Raw genomic sequence first — 20,177 nt, forward strand, 5'->3', positions numbered from 1 at the left:
TCTTCCAGTATTACCACCGGATACATACATGCCACAGACACATAACTGGGTAAACCTTTTCAGATTGTGACTCAGCTTTGCTAGAGTCCCCAATTAGAGGTGTCCAGGGTTCTTAAGCACGCTCTTTTTGCCTTGGATCACTTTTTATTTTTACCCTTACCTTTTTGTTTAAAGGGCTATTGGCTTTTTCTGCTTGCTCTCTTTTTTTTTTGAATTTACTGCTTTTCTTACTTCAAGAATTAATCTGATGATTTTTCAGATCCTCAATAACATTTCTCCTTTTCCATCATTCTTTCAAGAGCCAACAAGTTTAACATTCTTTAATCAACAAATTCAAAAGACATATGCACTGTTCAAACATTCATTCAGAAAACAAAAAGTATTGTCACCATATCAAACTAATTCAACTAGTTTCAGAGATGAATTCGAAATCCTGTACTTCTTGTTCTTTTGTGATTAAAGAATTTTTCATTTAAGAGAGGTGATGGATTCATAGGACATTCATAGCTTTAAGGCATAGACACTAAGACACTAATGATCATGTAATAAAGACACAAACATAGATAAACATAAAGCATAAAAATTTGAAAAACAGAAAATAAAGAACAAGGAAATTAAAGAACGGGTCCACCTTAGTGATGGCGGCTTGTTCTTCCTCTTGAAGATCATATGGAGTGCTTTTGAGCTCGTCTAGGTCTCTTCCTTATCTTTGTTGCTCTTCCCTCATAGCTTTTTTATCTTTTCTAATCTCATGGTGGATGATAGAATGCTCTTGGTGCTCCATCCTTAGTTGTCCCATGTTAGAGCTTAATTTTCCTAGGGAGGTATTGATTTGCTCCCAATAGTTTTGTGGAGGGAAGTGCATCCCTTGAGGCATCTCAGGGATTTCATGATGAGGAATTTGCTCAAGCTCTTGTTTGCTCCATCCTTTTCTTAGTGATGAGCTTTTGAGATGAATCTCTCCATCTCCCAGACTCAGAGGTGGAAGCTTTTGCCTTCCCTTTCCTCTTTATAGAGGTTTCTCTGGCCTTAAGTGTCATACATGGTTATAGAAAAACAAAAAGCAACGCATTTACCACACCAAACTTAGAAGGTTTGCTCGTCCTCGAGCAAAAGAAGAGAAGAGGGAGCAGAAGAAGAAGAAAACAGATGAGATGGAGAGGTGTGTAGAGGAGAGAAGAAGAGGTGAGGTAGGTGGGATCCTGTGGGGTCCACAAATCATGAGGTGTCAAGGATTTCTCATCCCTGCACCATTTGGCGTGCAAAACGCCCCTTGCTGCCAATCCTGGTGTTAAACACCGGGCTGTTGCCCCTTTCTGGCATTTAACGCCATCTTCTTGCCCATTCCTGGCGTTAAACGCCAGTTTGGTGCCCCTTTCTGGCGTTAAACGCCCAGAATGGTGATAGACTGGGCGTTAAACGCCCATTTGCTGCCCTTACTGGCGTTTAAACGCCAGCAGGTTTTCCTCCAGGGTGTGCTGTTTCTCTTTCTGTTTTTTATTTTATTTTTGCTTTTTCAATTATTTTTGTGACTTCACATGATCATCAACCTACAGAAAACATGAAATAACAATGGAAAATAAATAGATAAAATTGGGTTGCCTCCCAACAAGTGCTTCTTTAATGTCAGTAGCTTGACAGTGGGCTCTCATTGAGCCTCACAGACACTCAGAGCATGATTGGGGCCTTTCAACACCAAACTTAAAGTTTGGTTGTGGCCTCTCAACACCAAACTTGGATTTTGGTTGTGGCCTCCCAACACCAAACTTAGAGTTTGAATGTGGGGGTTTTGTTTGACTCTGTATTGAGAGAAGCTTCTCATGCTTCCTCTCCATGGTGGTAGAAGGAGAACCTTGAGTCCTATAGTTTGCAATGTCTGCAATCCGCGGAGCTTCCTGAATAACAAAAAATTGCTCATCTGGAAAGGTCTCAGAGATCTCAGTGGAGGGGAGGGACGCCCCAGCTACTGGTTCAATCCGGGACAAGTGATCAGCTACCTGGTTCTCTGTCCCTTTTCTGTCTCTTATTTCTATATCAAACTCTTACGGAAGCAACACCCATCTTATGAGCCTGGGTTTTGAATCCTGCTTTGTGAGTAAGTATTTAAGAGCAGCATGGTCAGTGTACACAATCACTTTTGACCCTACTAAATAGGATCTAAACTTGTCAATGGCAGAAACCACTGCAAGTAACTCTTTTTCTGTGGTTGTGTAATTCTTCTGTGCGTCATTTAGAACACGGCTATCATAATAAATGACGTGCAAAAGCTTGTTGTGCCTCTGTCCCAACACTGCACCAATGGCATGGTCACTGGCATCACACATTAGTTCGAATGGTAATGTCCAGTTTGGTGCAGAGATGACTGGTGTTGTGACCAGCTTGGCTTTCAAGGTCTCAAACGCCTGTAGACACTCTGTGTCAAACATAAATAGTGTGTCAACAGCTAGCAGGTTGCTTAGAGATTTTGCAATTTTTGAAAAATCCTTTATAAACCTTTTGTAGAATCCTGCATGCCCTAGAAATCTTCTGATTGCCTTAACATTGGCAGGTGGTGGTAATTTTTCAATTATCTCTACCTTTGCTTGATCCACCTCTATTCCCTTGCTTGAAATTTTGTGCCCAAGGACAATTCCTTCAGTCACCATAAAGTGACATTTCTCCCAGTTTAAGACCAGGTTAGTCTCTTGGTACCTTTTCAGGACAAGTGCTAGATGATCAAGACAGGAGCTGAATGAGTCTCCAAATACTGAGAAGTCATCCATGAAGACTTCCAGGAATTTCTCTACCATATCAGAGAAGATGGATAGCATACACCTCTGAAAAGTTGCAGGTGCATTGCATAGACCAAAAGGCATTCTTTTGTAAGCAAATACGCCAGAAGGACAGGTGAATGCTGTTTTCTCTTGATCTTGAGGGTCCACTGCAATTTGATTATAGCCTGAATAGCCATCCAAAAAGCAGTAATATTCATGACCTGCTAGTCTCTCTAGCATCTGGTCTATGAATGGTAAAGGAAAACGATCCTTCCTGGTGGCTGTATTGAGCCTTCTGTAGTCAATACACATACGCCACCCTGTAACTGTTCTTGTAGGAACCAGTTCATTCTTTTCATTATGAACCACTGTCATGCCTCCCTTCTTGGGGACAACGTGGACAGGGCTCACCCAGGGGCTATCAGAAATAGGATAAATAATCCCAGCCTCTAGTAACTTAGTGACCTCTTTCTGCACCACCTCCTTCATGGCTGGATTTAGCCGCCTCTGTGGTTGAACCACTGGCTTACCATCTTCCTCCAATAGGATCTTGTGCATTCATCTTGCTGGGCTAATGCCCTTAAGATCACCTATGGACCACCCAAGAGTTGTCTTGTGTGTCCTTAGCACTTCAATTAGTGCTTTCTCTTCCTGTGGATTTAAGGCAGAGCTTATGATCACTGGAAAAGTGTCACCTTCTCCCAGAAATACATACTTCAGGGATGGTAGTAGTGGTTTGAGCTCAGGTTTGGGAGGCTTATCCTCTTCCTGAGAAATTTTCAGAGGTTCTTTTATTTCCTCTGGTTCCTCCAGATCAGGCTGAACATCTTTAAAGATGTCCTCTAGCTCTTATTTAAGACTCTCAGTCATATTGATCTCTTCCACCAAAGAGTCAATAATATCAACGCTCATGCAGTCATTTGATGTGTCTGGATGCTACATAGCTTTGACAACATTCAACTTAAACTCATCCTCATTGACTCTCAGGGTCAATTCCCCTTTCTGGACGTCAATGAGGTTTCGTCCAGTTGCCAGGAAAGGTCTTCCTAGAATGAAAGTTGCACTCTTGTGCTCCTCCATTTCCAGCACTACAAAGTCAGTGGGAAAGGCAAATGGCCCAACCTTGACAATCATGTCCTCAATTACGCCTGATGGATATTTAATAGAGCCATCAGCAAGTTGGAGGCATATTCGGGTTGGTTTGACTTCTTCAGCCAAGCCAAGCTTTCTGATAGTGGATGCAGGTATTAGGTTGATACTTGCCCCAAGATCACATAGAGCTTTCTTGGTACAAGTACCCTCTAATGTGCATGGTATCATAAAGCTTCCAGGATCTTTAAGCTTCTCTGGTAAGCTCTTTAAAATGACTGCACTGCATTCTTTAGTGAGAAAACTTTTTCAGTTTCTCTCTAATCCTTCTTATGACTTAAGATCTCTTTCATGAACTTAGCATAAGAGGGTATTTGCTCAAGTGCCTCTGCAAACGGAATCTTTATTTCAAGAGTCCTGAGATAGTCTGCAAAGCGGGCAAATTATTTGTCTTGTTCCGCTTGGCAGAGTTTCTGAGGATAAGGCATCTTGGCTTTATACTCTTCAACCTTAGTTGCTGCAGGTTTATTTCCTACAGAAGTGGTTGGAGAAGCCTGCTTAAGGGGGTTGTTATCAGCACTTGCAAGTGTCTGACCCCTTTGTGGCGTTTGAACGCCAGACTTGGCTACCCATTGGGCGTTTAACGCCACTTTCTTACCCTTTTCTGGCGTTTGAACGTCAGAATCATTCCTTTCTGGGCTCTTACTGTCCTCAGAGGGATTTTGGGTAGTGGTTTGGTTATCCTCTGTCAGTTGTTCCTTTCTTGGCTTTTTGCCACTTTGAGCTGAAGTATTCAATGTCTTCCCACTCCTTAGTTGAATTGCTTGACATTCTTCTATTATCTGTTTAGAAAGCTACTGTTTTGTCTGATTCAACTGTGATTCTATATTCTTGTTAGCAATTTTGGTTTCTTGGAGCATCTCTTTAAATTCTGCTAACTGTGTTGTCATCAGGAGTAATTGCTGATTAAGCTCAACAATCTGTTCTTGAGGATTAGGATCAGTAGTTACTGCCATAGCTTCTTCTTTTGTAGAGGACTCACTGCTTGAGTATAGATGTTGATTTCTAGCAACAGTATCTATGAGCTCTTGATCCTCTTCAATCGTCTTCCTCATATGTATAGATCCACCAGTTGAGTGGTCTAGAGACATCTGAGCTTTTTCTGTAAGCCCATAGTAGAAGATGTCTAACTGTACCCACTCTGAAAACATTTCAGAGGGGCATTTTCTTAGCATACCTCTGTACCTCTCCCAGGCATTATAAAGGGATTCATTATCCTCTTGTTTAAAGCCTTGGATGTCCAGCCTTAGCTGTGTCATCCTTTTTGGAGGGTAAAATTGATTCAGAAATTTGTCTGATAACTGTCTCCATGTTTTTATGCTTGCTGTGGGTTGGTTATTCAACCACCTCTTAGCTTGATTTTTTACAGCAAATGGAAATAGTAATAATCTATAGACATTCTGATCCACCTCTTTATCATGTATTGTGTCAGCAATTTGTAAGAACTGTGCCAGAAACTCAATAGGTTCTTCTTGTGGAAGACCGGAATACTGGCAATTTTGCTGTACCATGATAATGACACTACAAGAAAAATACCCATTCAGCCACACTTTTTTTAAGCTACATTTGAAAAGCGTAGCCTATTCTATGAATAGGCTACGCTTTTCTCAGTGATGCCTTTTTATAAGAGAAAAAGAAACACAATTTTGGCATCATTTAAAAAGTGTAGCCTTAGGTATTATAGAAATCACTTATAAAGCGTAGCCGAATGTTGATATATATGGATCCACTTTTTATATCTAAGGAAGCGCTTTTAGAGTGTAGCCTATTTGTTAAGTTTTGGGTGCACTTCAAAAGTGATGTCTAATGTATCTAAAGCAAAAAACTTGACAATTGATAAATTTTATTCCTTAATTTCTCAAAAGCAAAACTCACACACTTAGTGAAATTTTTGTCCCTCCAAAACTCACACTTAGCCTTCATCTCAGCCTTCATCTCAATCCCCTTTCAGAAACCCTGTCACCATCGAAGAAACCCTTCAAAGCTTACCATCGCGAAGAAACCTTCTCGCTACAGAAACCCTCTCACTCACCACTCATCGTCACTCCTCTTCGTCCTCCTCCTCGTCGCTGCACCGCCCTCACCAGCGTCATCTCTGCGCTTCTCATCGTCCTTCCCCGTTCAATTCGATCGAGTAACCTTCATCTCTGCGCTATATACTGAGCTTAATGAATATTTTTTCTTTGATTCGTCACCAATTCACGCTACCTGTACAAACTCGCGCGCCTTCTCCTTCGATTCGTCGCCGCTGCTCATCTCTTCAAGGGTTTTCACGTTCGATTTGTCGTGGCTCATCTCTTGTTCACCGTTGCCATTCATCACCGCGCTCACCAAGTAAGCATTCTGTGCCTCGTTCTTTTCTTCTCGCTCATTCTCTTACTCGCTCTCTCTCTCACTCGCCCTCTCTGTGCAGTGTCAAAGAAACTGTATGCTCTCTAGCGACCTCTTCTCTGCTCTACTGTGAAGCATCAAGGTTTCCAATGAGGCAAAGCATCGATCCCTAACAAGCGAGGTAAGCGCCCGATGATGATGATGGTTCTGTGAAATTTGGGAGGTTTTGGGTTTTGGTTTTAGGGTTTTAATTGGGGTTTTAGCTTCTGTATTCTGCGTTATTTATCTGTGGACTGCCAGATCAAAACTAAAATCACCAATGTAAATTTCACCATGTGTCAACTGAATTATTATTCTTATTTTTATTATTGTTCTTGTTGATTTTTTCTTGTTTAAATTTCACTTTTTGCTTACGACGAATCATTGTCTAGTTCTGTAGTTTATTTCATGCCATTGGATTTGTTAAGCTTATCATAGATGTGGCCTCTTCAATTTAATTTCTCCTGTTTATGTTTTTCTATCTTTTAGGCTTGGATTATGCTGACCCAAAAAGGAAAGGCAATTTTCTTGGAAAAGTTTTTCTTGCTGCTGGATTAACAGCATTATGCATTATCATGATCAAGCAATCTCCATCTTTGAGTTCCACTAGTCCGGTAATCGCTAGTCATCTTACACATGTTTTCTTTGAGAGCTTTTTATGTCTTTGCTTCTTTCCCCTTTTTTTGTCCCCTCCACACCAGAGATGTGCATATTCATTATAGTTTCATAGCTGTTTGATTATTACCCTTTGAAAGATATCTTAAAAGTGGTAGATTGTTGATAGAGATGAATTGATGAATGATATGAACTATTTTAATTTTTTGTCCATAAAGAGTGAAGCTTGATTATGTTTAATTACCGTTCACAACTTTTGTCAGCCAGATAGTTGAAAAAGGAGAAAAGGGGATAGTTTTTAAGGGAAAAATTATAAAGACAAGATATATATATTTTTCAGTTATAGTTTTCTTCTTTCTTTGAACTATCCTGATATAGGAGTTTGCCTTCTCTAAAGCTAATTTTCTTTATTTATTTAAGCTAATTTATCATTTTCGTTTCTGTTTTCCCCCTTTTCCAGTTTGCCATTCGCGAACCTGGGGTAACTCATGTTTTAGTAACAGGCTGTGCAGGCTACATTGGTTCACATGCTACGCTTCGGCTTCTGAAGGAAAATTATCGTGTCACTATAGTAGTATGTCTATTAATAAAAATGAAATATTTCTCTGACAAAATCAAATGCACTTATCAGTGTGGTTGCGACAGGCATACCATTGTTTTTTCCTTTTTGGCAGGACAATCTGTCACGAGGAAATATGGGTGCCGTCAGAGTTCTTCAAAATTTATTTCCAGAACCAGGAAGGCTTCAATTTATATATGCTGACTTGGGAGATCAGACATCTGTATCCTTACCCACTTTCCTCATCACTAGAAATATTTTGTTGTCATATTTTTGACTTTGATTGAAATGTATGTGGAGAATACCCAAGAAAGATTTTCTACTTAACTGGTTACCAGGTTAATAAAATATTTTTGGAGAATAAGTTTGATGCTGTGATGCACTTTGCTGCTGTTGCATATGTTGGGGAAAGCACTGAGGATCCTCTCAAGTAACTACTTCTGGAGTTTATTCAAGCACTTTAATCTCAGTTGAATGTTTGTATTCTGCTTGTAATTTGCTCCTCCTTCCAAGTTGCACAAGTAACATGTCTATTTAGATACCGATTGACTTGTTTAGTGGCATATTAAACAAATCACCCTTGATGGAATATGTTCAAATTTGTGACAAGTACCTCCTCTTCAATCTATCTAACATAACATAGGAGAACTCACTACAAGAAAAATACCCATAATCATAACATAACATTGTGTCTCCGTCTGTCTCCCTCATGAATTCACAGACAGTAGAGAGAGGGCAAGGAACAGAGGAATAGCCAAAGCACCAGGGAGCAAAAACAGGAGCGTTCTTCAAGTTTTTGGCTCTTCATCAATCATAGCACCAAGAGAAAGAGAATGATGGCCGAGGAGGGAGCTGATTGAAGCTTAAGAGGGAGCTGCGTTCCACTCACCCAACTGTTCTTCGAGTTTCTCTGCTAGGTGAGCACAGCGACTTCATCTTCTTTCTTTTCTCCTTTAATTCAAAATTTTGATAATTCTCTTGCTCCATTTTTTCCAGTTTATTCAATTTCTTTTAACACAACTACCACCAAGAGCAAAGAGAGGTGAGTGATTTTCTTTCCTCTGTGTTTAATCTGGTCGAATGGCCTTGTGAAATGTAACCAAAATTCTGGTTCTTGGAACGGTTAAGGTTTGGGCTCAAGAGAAAAACAGGGACAAGTCTTGTGTATTTGATCAACAAAGAGGTAAGGGTTAGAATAGTTAGATATTGATTTTAGCTGTATTTGGTGATTAAATGGCAGAAACCTTTTCATTGAGTATGCTTATTCTCAAATAAGTTAGGCTACATAATATATTTATTGACCAGTCAGCTGCTTGATTCTTGGATCTGTATGTGAATGATTGTTGCTTTCTTAATCAGCAGTTTACTTTGTAGTGGTAAATGGTAATGTTCTAATAAACAAAAATCAAGTACTAATGGGGACTATTATTCATTTGTCTAGAGTAGTTTACTGATTTCATGTTTATTATTTTTGTTGCATGTGGATTATATATGGTGCAGTATTTTCGTGGCTCATGGCAATTTATCAACTATTGTCAACTATTGAGCTTCATGTTCCTAAATATTCCTATCATTGAATTAAGCATTTTAAAGTTTGTTCTTTCTCTGAGACTGTGCCAACTGGAGTTAAAATTTGAGTGAAGCAAAAGGAACATATTTGTTCTTTATCTTACCTTCTGATAAAGAATAGAATAGTGTCCTTATGTTTATCAATTTGCCTGGTTTTTATTTTTGACATTAACTCCACCTTAAACAATTTTGATACTCACACTTATTCACTTACAAAATCCACCAATATCATGGTTTTGCAGATTGACGAAGAGCTTCTTCAGGAAGTGGTTAATATGGGATTTGACAGAAATCAATTGGTTGAATCTTTATGCAATAGGATCCAAAATGAGGTATGTGCCCTTCATTCTCTCCTTTCATGTCTTCTTGATTGTCTCTTATTATTATCTATATATTTCTGGTACTGTGGCAAACTACTTGTTATTGGATAACTGGTTCCATGTTTCTAGTGGCTATCTTGGAGCTGAGTTTCAAGAGACTATGCTTGACTCTTTACCTTAGATAGTTGACTCTTTTAAGTCTTAATGGATCTAATAATATCTCTTCCTCTGCTAAATATCTCCCACTTGTTTATTTATTTTCATTAGGTTTTGTTGTTACCATGTTTGGTTAATGTGAGTGTTAAGTTGAAAAAGAGTAATGTCTGTGTTCTTTCAGTAATTGACTAATGTTGTTGGGACCCTTCATTTTTAATGTTTTTCTTTAATTTTTCAATATGAAGTGAATGACCCTTTTTGCCTTGTGAACATGGAGGTTACTAAAGAAGAGTTTAATGCAAAAAATGAAAGAAAAAAGTTTCCAACTTTTGGTCTGAAAAAAACCATGCAAAGTTTTCAACATGTTTGTGTTTTGTTTTTTGGCAGATGGGGCTGGTGATGATTTGTTTAAAGAGCTATGGAGGCTGTGCAGGGCCATTAATGGATGCCCCTCGTGTTCAAGACAGAGTTCTCTATTTCCCTCAAGGTCACATTGAATTGGTATGATATACACTTCTTTACCAGTTTCTGATTTTGTTTGTGAATTTCATTTTTTTCCATTTTTGTGCTATGTATGCTTTCAAATTTAAGCCTTAAGGGGTTTAGTAAGTGTTATATAATTTTGATTTTTTTTTGTAGTTGACAAAACCTACAGAATAAGATTTGAGGCAGATGAAGAACCAGAAATCTCCCAAATACGATCTTCAGTCGAACAAGATATTTAAAGAACAAGATTTTTTTCTCTTCTATCAGAAGGTTAATAACTTTTATTAGAAGATACTTATGTAGGATACAATATTTTGGTTTTTTTATAGTTTATTAGTAGTAAATCCTAAGTGGTCTAATGTATATTTTGATATGGGTATGTTTAATTCAGTGTGAGATGTATGAATACTCATTTATGATCATCCTAATATTTTTAGTTCATTATAAATATATTTTGTTAAAGGATAATTTTTATTATTTAAAGAATATTGTATGGTATTTTTATGTATTTATTTTTATTTTATAATTTTTAACTAATTTAATTAAAAAAATAGGATTATATACATAATCATATTACTAAATATTAGGTTTTAGAAAAAAAAATTATTAGAATATATATATATATAGAAAATAAAAAAAACAATGAGGGACCTAAGGCTACACTTATATACAGTAGCTATAGTATACAAAAAAAAAGGGATCTAAGGCTACGCTTATAAAAAGTAGCTATGGTATACAATGTGGCTACGCTTTACAAGTGATGCAGTAGTGTTGAAAAGCGTAGCCTATTCTGAAAAAATGAAAGCTGAAAAGCGTAGCCTTTGGTCCTGGACAGCATCACTTGAAAAGCGTAGCCTATTCCCAAACACCAAAAGCGTAGCCCTTGGTGCAGAAAAGCGTAGCCTTTGAGAATAGGCAACGGCTGAATAGGAATCACCTCAAAAAGCGTAGCCATAGCCCAAAAAGCGTAGCCGTAGCCTAAGGCATCATTTTTTTTCACTTTTGGCTACACTTTTCAAGTGTACCTGAATGGGTGTTTTTCTTGTAGTGTGAGTTGAGAATTTAGCTCCAAGCTGCTTGCTTTAATGGGAGGTATACAGATGCTACTCCCATATGCAGCTGTAATGGGGTTAGCATATGACCCCAGAGTCCTTCTGGACTGCTCAATTCCACTTAGGTCCATGATGGAGAAAGGGAGATGATGCTGATATTATTTTATTTTTATTTTTATTTTTTTCAATTAAAAGTGACCGAAAATAATAAAATAAAATAAATGGAAAATAAAATAAAATTTCGAAAACTAAAAGAAAATAAAATCAAAGCAAATTGAAAACTAAATTAATTAATTAAAAAGATTTTGGAATTAGCAATTAAAAAGATATGATTGAAAATTATTTTGAAAAAGGTATGATTGAGAAGATATGATTGAAGAAATTAAAAAGATTTGATTTTTGAAAAAGATTTGAAAAGATCAATTTTTGAAATTAGAATTTTGACTTGACTAAAAAAAAGATATGATTTTGAAAATCTGACTAATTTAATGCAAAATTTCGAAAATTATGAGTAAAATAAGGAAAGGATATTTTTTTATTTTTAAATTTTAATGAGGAAAGAGAAAAATAACAAAATGACACTAAACTTAGAAATTTTAGATTAAAACAAAGAGAACAAACAAGAAAACTTTGAATGTCAAGATGAACACCAAGAACACTTTGAAGATCAAGATGAACACCAAGAACAAATTTTTAGAAAATCAAACACAAATTTTCGAAAATTTAAAGGAAAACACAAAGAAGACACCAAACTTAGAATTTTTTAATGATCAAGAAACAACTAAGACTATGCAAATTCGAAAAATTAAAAGAAAGTAAAAGCATGCAATTGACACCAAACTTAAAATATGAAACTAAACTCAAATAAAAGACTCTAAACCAAAAAAATAAAGCAGTCCTAATCTAAGCAACAAGATAAACTGTCAGTTGTCCAAACTCGAACAATCTCCGGCAACGGTGCCAAAAACTTGGTGCACGAAATTACAATCACACTTTTGCAATCCCGCACAACTAACCAGCAAGTGCACTGGGTCGTCCAAGTAATACCTTACGTGAGTAAGGGTCGATCCCACGGAGATTGTCGGCTTGAAGCAAGCTATGGTTATCTTGTAACTCTTAGTCAGGATATCAATAATTCTCAGGATTAATTGTGAAAAGTAGAAGAACATGAAATAAATACTTGTTTTGCAGTAATGGAGAACAGGTTGAGGTTTTGGAGATGCTCTATCTTCTGAATCTCTGCTTTCCTACTGTCTTCTTCTTCATACACGCAAGGCTCCTTCCATGGCAAGCTGTATGTAGGGTTTCACCGTTGTCAATGGCTACCTCCCATCCTCTCAGTGAAAATGTTCAACGCGCTCTGTCACAACACGGCTATTCATCTGTCGGTTCTCGATCATGTCGGAATAGAATCCAGTGATTCTTTTGCGTCTGTCACTAACGCCCCACAAACGCGAGTTTAAAGCTCGTCACAGTCATTCAATCCCTGAATCCTACTCAGAATACCACAGACAAGGTTTAGACCTTCCGGATTCTCAAGAATGACCGCCAATATATTCTAGCTTATACCACGAAGACTCTGGCTAAAGAATCCAAGAGATATCCACTCAATCTAAAGTAGAACGGAGGTGGTTGTTAGGCACACATTCATAGGTGAGAATGATGATGAGTGTCACGGATCATCACATTCATCAAGTTGAGGAGCAAGTGATATCTTAGAATGGAAACAAGCGTGTTTGAATGAAAAACAGTAGTAATTGCATTAATCCATCAAGACACAGCAGAGCTCCTCACCCCCAACCATGGGGTTTAGAGACTCATGCCGTAGAAGGTACAATATGAAACGTGTAAAGTGTCATGAGGTAAAGATACAATGTCAAAAGGTCCTATTAATAGTGAACTAGTAACCTAGGATATACAGAAATGAGTAAATGACGTAAAAATCCACTTCCGGGGTCCACTTGGTGTGTGCTTGGGCTGAGCATTGAAGCTTTCATGTGTAGACACTTTTCCTGGAGTTAAACGCCAGCTTTTGTGCCAGTTTGGGCGTTTAACTCCAATTTTTGTGCCAATTCCGGCGTTAAACGCCGGGAATTCTGAAGCTGATTTGCAACGCCAGTTTGGGCCATCAAATCTCGGGCAAAGTATGGAATATTACACATTTCTGGAAAGCCCAGGATGTCTACTTTCCAACGCAATAGAGAGCGCGCCAATTGGGCTTCTGTAGCTCGAGAAAATCCACTTCGAGTGCAGGGAGGTCAGAATCCAACAGCATCTGTAGTCCTTTTTCAGCCTCTGAATCAGATTTTTGCTCAGGTCCCTCAATTTCAGCCAGAAAATACCTAAAATCACAGAAAAACACACAAACTCATAGTAAAATCCAGAAAAGTGAATTTTAATTAAAAACTACTAAAAATATAATAAAAACTAACTAAAATGTACTAAAAACATACTAAAAACAGTGCCAAAAAGCGTATAAATTATCCGCTCATCAAAACTCATTTTTCTTGAGCTTGAAAGGGACATCAGGGATCACCTTCTTCTTAGCCACAACATCATAGAAGTGGTCTTGATGGGCTTTGGAGATGAATCTCTCCATCTCCCATGACTCGGAGGTGGAAGCTTTTGTCTTCCCTTTCCCTTTTCTAGAGGTTTCTCCAGCCTTAGGTGCCATCAATGGTAATGGAAAAACAAAAAGCTTATGCTTTTACCACATCAAACTTAGAATATTGCTCGCCCTCGAGCAAGAGAAGAAAGAAAAGAAGAAGAAGAAGAGAAAATATGGAGGAGAGTGGAGAAAGGTGTATTCGGCCAAGGTATAGGAGAGGGAGTTGTGTTGTGTGAAAATTAAGGAGAATAGAGGGGTTTATATAGTGAGGGGAGAGGGAGTAGGTTCGGCCATGTACGGTAGGTTTGGGTGGGAAAGAAATTTTGAATTTTGAAGGTAGGTGGGGTTTATGGGGAAGAGTGGATGGATGTGAGAGGTGAAGGGGGTAATTGGGAAGAGAGATTGAGGTAATTGGTGAAGGGTTTGGGGAAGAGTGTTTATTGGAAAGAGAGGATGAATGTTGAGAAGAGGGGAGAATATGGTAGGTGGGGATCCTGTGGGGTCCATAGATCCTGAGATGATCCTGTGGGGTCCACAAATCTTGAGGTGTCAAGATTTACATCCCTGCACCAATTAGGCATGTACAATGCCTTTGCATGCAATTCTGGCGTTTAAATGCCGAGGTGATGCATGTTCTGGGCGTTCAACGCCCAACTGCAGCATGTTTCTGGCGTTGAACGCCAGTTCCATGCTTGTTTCTGGCGTTCAGCGCCAGCTCTCCTCAGGGTATATTCCTGGCATTTAAATGCCAGGATGCTGCTTGTTTCTGGCGTTCAACGCCAGATCCATGCTCTGTTCTGGCATTGATCGCCAGCCAGATGCTCCTTACTGGCGTTTAAACGCCACTAAGTCCTTCCTCCAGGGTGTGATTTTTCTTCTGTTGTTTTTTATTCTATTTTTAATTTTAATATTTTTTTCGTGACTCCACATGATCATGAACATAATAAAACATAAAAGAACAATGAAAATAAAATAAAATTAGATAAATAAAAATTAGGTTGCCTCCCAATAAGCGCTTCTTTAATGTCAATAGCTTGACAGTGGGCTCTCATGGAGCCTCACAGGTGATCAGGTCAATGTTGTAGACTCCCAACACCAAACTTAGAGTTTGGATGTGGCCTCTCAACACCAAACTTAGAGTTTGATTGTAGGGGCTTTGTTTGACTCTGTACTGAGAGAAGCTTTTCATGCTTCCTCTCCATTGTTAAAGAAAAAGATCCTTGAGCCTTAAACACAAGGTAGTCCCCATTCAATTGACGGACTAATTCTCCTCTGTTAACATCTATCACAGCTTCTGCTGTGGCTAGAAAAGGTCTTCCAAGGATGATGTATTCATCCTCCTCCTTCCTAGTGTCTAAGATTATGAAATCAGCAAGGATGTAAAGGCCTTCAACCTTTACTAACACGTCCTCTACCAATCCATACGCCTGTCTTACTGACTTGTCTGCCATTTGTAATGAGAATATGGTAGGTTGTACCTCAATGATCCCCAGCTTCTCCATTACAGAGAGTGGCATAAGATTTATATCTGACCCCAGGTCACACAGAGCTTTTTCAAAGATCCTGGTGCCTATGGTACAGGGTATTACGAATTTGCCAGGATCTTGTATCTTTTGAGGTAAAGTTTGCTGAACCCATGTATCTAGTTCACTAATAAGCAAGGGAGGTTCACCTTCCCAAGTCTCATTACCAAATAACTTGGCATTCAGCTTCATGATAGCTCCTAAATATTGAGCAACTTGCTCTCCAGTTACATCTTCATCCTCTTCAGAGGAAGAATAGTCTTCAGAGCTCATGAATGGCAGAAGGAGGTTTAATGGAATCTCTATGGTCTCTATATGAGCCTCAGATTCCTTTGGGTCCTCAATAGGGAACTCCTTCTTGCTTGAGAGACGTCCTATGAGGTATTCCTCATTGGGATTCACGTCCTCTCCTTCCTCTCTAGGTTTGGCCATGTTGATTATATCAATGGCCTTGCACTCTCTTTTTGGATTCTCTTCAGTATTGCTTGGGAGAGTACTAGGAGGAGTTTCAGTGATTTTCTTACTTAACTGGCCCACTTGTGCCTCCAAATTTCTGATGGAGGACCTTGCCTCACTCATGAAACTTAAAGTGGCCTTAGACATATCAGAGACTAAATTTGCTAAGTTAGAGGTACTCTGCTTAGAATTCTCAGTCTGTTGCTGAGAAGATGATGGATAAGGCTTGATATTGCTGAGCCTATTTCTTCCACCATTATTAAAGCCTTGTTAAGGCTTTTGTTGATCCTTCCATGAGAAATTTGGATGATTTCTCCATGATGAATTATAGGTGTTTCTATAAGGTTCACCCATGTAATTTACCTCTGCCATTGCAGCGTTCTTAGGATCATAAGCTTTTTCTTCAGAAGATGCCTCTTTAGTACTGTTGGATGTATTTTGCCATCCATTCAGACTTTGAGAAATCATGTTGACTTGCTGAGTCAACATTTTGTTCTGAGCCAATATGGCATTCTGAGCATCAATTTCAAGAACTCCCTTCCTTTGAGGCGTCCCATTATTCACGGAATTCCTTTCAGAAGTATACATGAACTGGTTATTTGTAACCATGTCAATAAGTTCTTGAGCTTCTGTAGGCGTTTTCTTTAGGTGAATGGATCCACCTACAGAATGGTCCAGTGACATCTTAGAGAACTCAGATAGACCATAATAGAATATATCTATCATGGTCCATTCTGAAAACATGTCAGAAGGACATCTTTTGGTCATCTGCTTGTATCTTTCCCAAGCTTCATAGAGGGATTCACCATCTTTTTGTTTGAAGGTCTGAACATCCACTCTAAGCTTGCTCAGCTTTTGAGGAGGAAAGAACTTAGCCAAGAAGGCCGTGACCAGCTTATCCCAGGAGTCCAGGCTATCTTTAGGTTGAGAGTCCAACCATGCGCTAGCTCTATCTCTTACAGCAAAAGGGAAAAGCATGAGCCTGTAGACTTCAGGATCTACTCCATTAGTCTTAACAATCTCACAGATCTGCAAGAACTCAGTTAAGAACTGGTAGGGATCTTCTGATGGAAGTCCATGACACTTGCAGTTCTGTTGCATTAGAGCAACTAATAGAGGTTTCAGCCCAAAATTGTTTGCTCCAATGGCAGGAATTGAGATGTTTCTTCCATCAAACTTGGACGTAGGTACAGTATAATCACCAAGCATCCTTCTTGCATTATTGTTGTTGGGTTCGGCTGCCATCTCCTTTTCTTGTTCGAAAATTTCAGCAAGGTTGTCTCTGGATTGTTGTAATTTAGCTTCTCTTCATTTCCTCTTCAGAGTCCTTTCAGGTTCTGGATCAGCTTCAACAAGAATGTCTTTTTCCTTGTTCCTGCTCATATGAAAGAGAAGAGAATAGAAAAAGAAGAGGAATCCTCTATGTCACAGTAAAGAGGTTCCTTATTGTTAGTAGAAGAAGAAGGGAATAAAGAAAGGAGAATCCAAACACAAGGGTGAAGATAGGGGCAGAGATTTGAGATGAAGAGAAGTGTTAGTAAATGAATGAATAAATAGAATAAGGTGAGAGAGAGAAGTTTTCGAAAATAATTTTTGAAAAGGAGTTAATGATTTTCGAAAATTAAGATAAGAAATAAAATTAAAATTAAAATTTAAAACAATTAATTAATTAAAAAGAATTTTTGAAAAAGAGGAAGGTATTTTCGAAAATTGGAGAGAGAAAAATTGTTAGGTGGTTTTGAAAAAGATAACAAATAAACAAAAAGTCAAATAGTTAGTTGAAAAAGATTTGAAAATCAATTTTGAAAAGATAAGAAGATAAGAAGTTAAAAAGATATTTTGAAATCAAATTTTTGAAAGAGATATGATAAAAAGATATGATTAAAAAAATTTAATTTTTAAAATTAAAATTGATTGCTTGACTAACAAGAAACTAAAAGATATGATTCTAGAATTCAAAGATTGAACCTTTCTTAACAAGAAAGTAACAAACTTCAAATTTTTGAATCAATCATATTACTTGTTAGTATAATTTTCGAAAATAAAGATAAAATTAAGAAAAATATTTTTGAAAAATATATTAAAAAAAATAAATTTCGAAAATTAATAAGAAAAATGAAAAAAAATTTTGATTTTTGAAAAAGTTTTGAAAAGATAAGATTTTTAAAATTGAAAATTTGACTTGACTTTACAAGAAATAACTAATTTTAAAAAATTTTGACTAAGTCAACTCAAATTTTTGAAATTTTGAGAGAATTAAGGAAAAGATATTTTTTATTTTTGAATTTTTAATGATGAGAGAGAAAAACACAAATATGACCCAAAACATGAAAATTTTGGATCAAAACCAATGATGCATGCAAGAACACTATGAATGTCATGATGAACACCAAGAACACTTTGAAGATCATGATGAACATCAAGAACATATTTTTGAAAAATTTTTGATGCAAAGAATGCAAAATGCACATGAGAAAAATCATACAACACAAAACAAGAAAATATCAAGATCAAACAAGAAGACTTACCAAGAACAACTTGAAGATCATGAAGAACACTATGAATGCAAAAATTTTTGAAAAATGCAAGAACAATATGAATATGCAATTGACACCAAACTTAAAAATTGACTCAAAACTCAAACAAGAAACACAAATTTTTTTTTATTTTATTATTTTTTTGGATTTTATTTTATATTTTTTTTGAAAAACATATAGGAAAAAGAAAATAAGAAATTTAAAATTTTTAAGAAGAATTCCAGGAATCTTTCAATGTTAGCCTAAAGCTCCAACCCAAGGGTTGGACATGGCTTAATAGCCAGCCAGCTTTAGGATGGCATTACATGCATTGAGGTGATTAGTTGAAGCCTCAGTCCAAAAGAATTTGGATATGGCTTTACAGCCAGCTAGGATTCAACATGCTTGATGAAACTCTAGAATCCATTCTTAAAAGTTTTGAAGCCATAGAATAATTTTTTTCAAAGTTCTTTTGAAAATAGGGATAAATTTTTTTTTTGAAAAATTTTTGAAAATAAAACAAAAAGAAAATTACCTAATTTGAGCAACAAGATGAACCGTCAGTTGTTCAAACTCGAACAATCCATGGCAACGGCGCCAAAAACTTGGTAGCGCTCTCAAACGTGAATCACACTTAGTCACAACTACGCACAACTAACCAGCAAGTGTACTGGGTCGTCCAAGTAATACCTTACGTGAGTAAGGGTCGATCCCACGGAGATTGTTGGTATGAAGCAAGCTATGGTCATCTTGTATTAGGCATATAGTAATTGTTATGGAGTTTTCGAATAATAAATAAAGCAGAAAATAAAGATAGAGTTACTCATGTAATTCAATGGTGGAAATTTCAGATAAGTGTATGGAGATGCTTGTCCTTATTGGATCTCTGCTTTCCTACTACCTTCCTTCAATCCTTCTTGTTCCTTTCCATGGCAAGCTGTATGTAGGGCATCACCGTTGTCAATGGCTACATCCCATCCTCTCAGTGAAAAAGTTCCAAATGCTCTGTCACGGCATGGCTAATCATCTGTCGATTCTCAATCATGTTGGAATAGAATCCCTTGATTCTTTTGCGTTTGTCATCACGCCCAACAATCGCGAGTTTGAAGCTCGTCACAGTCATTCAATCCCTGAATCCTACTCGGAATACCACAGACAAGGTTTAGACTTTCCGGATTCTCATGAATACCGCCATCAATCTAGCTTATACCACGAAGATTCTGATTAAGGAATCCAAGAGATATGCGCCCGGTCTAAAGTAGAATGGAAGTGGTTGTCAGTCACGCGCTCATAGGTGAGAATGATGATGAGTGTCACGGATCATCACATTCATCATGTTGAAGTGCAACGAATATCTTAGAACAGGAATAGCTGAATTGAATAGAAAATAATAGTAATTGCATTAAAACTTGGGGTACAGCAGAGCTCCACACCCTTAATCTATGGTGTGTAGAAACTCCACCGTTGAAAATACATAAGTGATGGAGGTTCAGGCATGGCCGAATGGCCAGCCCCCCAAACGTAATCAAAAGACCGAATGGTCAAAAGACTAGTCAATCAAAGACACTGAATACAATAGTAAAAAGTCCTATTTATACTAGACTAGCTACTAGGGTTTATAGAAGTAAGTAATTGATGCAGAAATCCACTTCCGGGGCCCACTTGGTGTGTGCTTGGGCTGACCTTGAGCTTTACACGTGCAAAGGCTTCTTTTGGAGTTGAACGCCAAGTTGTAACGTGTTTTTGGCGTTCAACTCTGGTTCGTGACGTGTTTCTGGCGTTTGACTCCAGAATGCAGCATGGAACTGGCGTTAAGCGCCAGTTTACGTCATCTAATCACGAATAAAGTATGGACTATTATATATTGATGGAAAGCTCCAAATGTCTACTTTCTAACGCCAATGAGAGCGTGCCATTTAGACTTCTGTAGCTCCAGAAAATCCATTTCGAGTACAGAGAGGTCAGAATCCAACAACATCAGCAGTCCTTTGTAAGCCTTTTATCAGAGTTTTGCTCAGGTCCCTCAATTTCAGCCAGAAATTATC

General features: G+C 37.8%; 1 long non-coding RNA gene and 1 other non-coding gene across 2 annotated transcripts; both read left to right on the top strand.

Moving 5' to 3' along the window:
- Positions 1 to 7,397: 7,397 nt before the first annotated feature.
- On the top strand, positions 7,398 to 7,863 carry LOC130973461 (uncharacterized). Its single transcript, XR_009084143.1, has 3 exons — positions 7,398 to 7,461; positions 7,562 to 7,669; positions 7,785 to 7,863. It is a non-coding gene; the product is annotated as an uncharacterized LOC130973461 (long non-coding RNA).
- Positions 7,864 to 16,358: 8,495 nt separating this feature from the next.
- LOC130977316 (small nucleolar RNA R71) lies at positions 16,359 to 16,462 on the top strand. Its single transcript, XR_009085014.1, has one exon. It is a non-coding gene; the product is annotated as a small nucleolar RNA R71 (small nucleolar RNA).
- Positions 16,463 to 20,177: the final 3,715 nt, after the last annotated feature.

This window comes from Arachis stenosperma, chromosome 4 (genome assembly GCF_014773155.1).
Source record: "Arachis stenosperma cultivar V10309 chromosome 4, arast.V10309.gnm1.PFL2, whole genome shotgun sequence".
Lineage (NCBI taxonomy): Eukaryota > Viridiplantae > Streptophyta > Magnoliopsida > Fabales > Fabaceae > Arachis > Arachis stenosperma.